The 3,378-nt window shown below is 42.6% G+C and overlaps 1 pseudogene; it reads left to right on the plus strand.

Annotated features, from left to right (window-relative positions):
- The first annotated feature begins 1,207 nt into the window (after positions 1-1,207).
- Positions 1,208-2,597, plus strand: LOC107513069 (annotated as a pseudogene).
- The last annotated feature ends 781 nt before the right edge of the window (positions 2,598-3,378 follow it).

The following is a 3,378-nucleotide window of genomic DNA, read 5'->3' on the forward strand; positions in this document are numbered from 1 at the left end:
GGATAAAAAATTATCACCCCTGGATCTTTTAAGCCCTTACTGATGACTTTGTGATTCCTTCTGTCATTTGAAATTGTTTTTTTTTATTTATTATATTTTGCATTTGGTGTTAAGCATTACTATTTCATTATTCCCTCAATCTATGTTTACAATTGTCACCATAAGAGGTCCAGGATGCCCACATCAGCCGCCATCCCCTCGATTCTAACCCCCAATTCTCTCTGTGAGAAATGAAGCAATCCCTCCTCCCCCCACACCATTCTGGATTTATTTTTTCATATGTCGGGGCCTCTACTTAGCATCCTATGTTAGTCAAAGTTGGAATTTCCACATAAGAGACTTAGGAAGGTTATAAACTGATATAATCAACTTGGTGGATAAATCTTTGAGTGCAGGTTCCAATCATCTCAGCACTGTGTCTGAAAGAAGTTATACATTCTTTCAGAACCATCTTAGAAAGTGACTGGTTTTCAGCTGGTACCTTGAGCCAAGAGTCAAGGACTTTGACTTTGTCATTTTCTGCTGGTAAATTGTCCATTGCTCTACCAGACCGTCCTTGAATTCCTTATACCCTTCAACTGGCCTTTGCAGCAGTCACTTTGTCTCACAAACCCAGCCTTCAGTGGAACTGTCATTCAAGGGGACAACAGGTAATGATTTGATCGGCTGGTTTTTTTCCACTGATTTTGATAGCTGCTGAGGTCCAGTTTCTTAACACCAGCTTGATTTCCTATTCCCCTTATCTGCTTCCAGGACAGGTAGGATAAATTTCAGTTTCTCTCCTTTTTTCCTCCTTAAGGTCTATTGCTCGTAACATCTGGTACAGCTTTCAGTAGCAATCAGGGCTTTTGGATACTAATAAAAGAAATTGTCTCTGGTTAATTAAACCAGAAATGGAAATTATTTAAAAGATGTAGGATAGCTTACACATTCTCTTGGGAGGGCTTGAGAGGCAAATTTAGGAATTTTATAGCGAGAGACATTTCTTAAAAGCAAACCAAGGGACTTATCAAGTAAAGACATCTTGATGCTCCTGCTGGGCACAGATATGACAGCACATTCTGGCACTCTTGGTGACCAGACCCCCAGCCCCATATGTTGTCCAAATATGTAGGTGGCACTGCTTTTGGGTGTCACTAGTTACTTATTCACAGTCTGCAGAGCAGGTGGATCTGAATGACAGAGCCTAGACTCATGTCTTATCTTCAAGGAGCCTAGAAAGGGGAGTATCTGGCAAGGCATCCTAAGGGTGAACATTTTCCAAACATAGAAAGTGGATTCTGATGCTTGGCTGGACAAAAGAGACTGATAAGCCTCCCTTTTCTCATGGGAGCCACCGGGTTGAGGGGAGCGTGGACTCCTCTCCCCGCCAGGGCCTGTGCTCATCCACTGATACAAGTGTACTCTGAAAAGAGGGAATCATCTGGCAAAAATGTCACTTTGCCAGCTGTGTTCAAGGCTCCCATCCGACCAGATATTGTGAACTTCGTTCACGCCAACTTTCGCAAAAACAATAGACAGCCCTGTGCTGTCCACGAATTAGCAGGTCATCAAACCAGTGCTGAGTCATAGAGTATAGGCAGAGCTGTGGCTCAAATCCTGAGTCTGAGGCAGTGGGACTCATCACTGTGGCCAGGGTGCTTCTGGCAGTGTGTCCCGTGGGAGCCGCATGTTTGCACCAACTAAAACCTGGCACCGTTGGCACAGCAGAGTGAACACAGCACAGAAGCGATGGGCCATCTGCTCTGCCCTGGCTGCCTCGGCCTTACCAGCACTGGTCATGTCTAAAGGTCATCGTATTGAGGAAGTTCCCGAACGTCCCTTGGTGGCTGAAGAAAAGGTTCAAAGCTACAAGAAGATCAAGGAGGCAGTTTTACTTCTTAAGAAACATAAGGCTTATACCTCTCCGTGTACCCAGTGCAGGACACCTTGCCTCATCTATGATGAGGACAATGGCAACATCAAAGCTTTCAGGAGCACCCCGGGAATCACTGCTTAATGTAAGCAAACATGACATTTTGAAACCTGCTCCTGGTGGGCATGTGGCTGCTTCTGCATTTGGGCTGAAAGTGCTCTCCCAAGTTAGTTGATGTGTACGGCACTTGGCATAGAGTTGCGTCCCTCAAGAGTGACTGCCACCTTCCTATACAGACCTTAGCAGAATCTCGAAAAGGCCAGAGATCCAAAGAGTCCTCCGAGCATCACACAAGAAGACTCATTGCAGAGTCCTAAAGAAGAATCCACTGGAAAAACAGCAAATCATGTTGCAATAAACAGATATGCAAAGACCAGGCTCCAGACCACCATCTTTTGCCAGGCCAAGAACTAGACGCTCCAGGGGGATAGAGCAGCAGCACTAGAAGCCAAATCAGATGAGAAGGGGGTTCCAGGCAAGAAGCCTGTGGGAGGAAAGAAAGGAAAGAAGTCTGTTGGAGTTACAAAGCAGAAGACTTTGGTGGGAGAAAAAGGCTGTAGCTACCAAGAAACCAGCAGCTAAGAAACCTGCAGAAAAGAAATCCGGCACCGAAGAAAAGAAGCCTGCGGCACAAACCGAGATTAGTTTATTCCATAAAGGTCAAATCACTTTGGATAGCTAATTTTGAATAAAAACCTGGAGGCATTGAGAAACATGGAAAAAAAAAAAAAAAAAGATAAATGTCCACTCCAGGAGCTCTGTGAGGAACAGCAGAGGCCGTGGCCGTTGACGGGCCCACGTCTGAATTCGTGCCCTTCCTTCACTTGCAGTTTGACTTTGAGCAAGTTAACTTCTCACAAGTGGGCATGAAACCTCGTTGCGGGGAATTAAAAGTGTGTGGACCTGATGTTCAAAAAATGAAAGCTCTTACCTGAAAAATTATTCAAACTCTACACTATTTGGGGACGTCTCATCTTTGTAAAGCATTTTATTTTTTTTGTTGAACTTTTCATATATTATTCTTTTTTTCCTCAATTAGAACACTTTAGATTAGTGACATGTTTTACACATTTTCATTTCTCACAGCAGTACACACACATATACACACATAATTAATAAATAAACTAATATCCTAGATCTCGTAAAATCAAAACTAGAGATAAAAATGTTTCATTCTATAGCAGCGAATGACAGAATATATAAGTACAGGTTGTATCACACTCCAATAATGAAGTGGGTTTCTAGAGAGCCTCCACTAAAGACTGAAATGTAACAGTTGTGTTATTCTGTATTACGATGGGCTCTAAAATACTACTGAGCATAAATGCTACCAAACAGGTCATCACTATAATAAAATTTCAACTATCTGAACTAAGTCAATTCAAGGGGAAACAAATGGCATAATTTGAAAATATGATAGTAGCAAAAAGATAATATATGTTTTGTACAAGGCAAAAAAATGA

This window comes from Rousettus aegyptiacus, unplaced genomic scaffold, assembly GCF_014176215.1.
Source record: "Rousettus aegyptiacus isolate mRouAeg1 unplaced genomic scaffold, mRouAeg1.p scaffold_m13_p_11, whole genome shotgun sequence".
In the NCBI taxonomy this organism is placed as follows: Eukaryota; Metazoa; Chordata; class Mammalia; order Chiroptera; family Pteropodidae; genus Rousettus; species Rousettus aegyptiacus.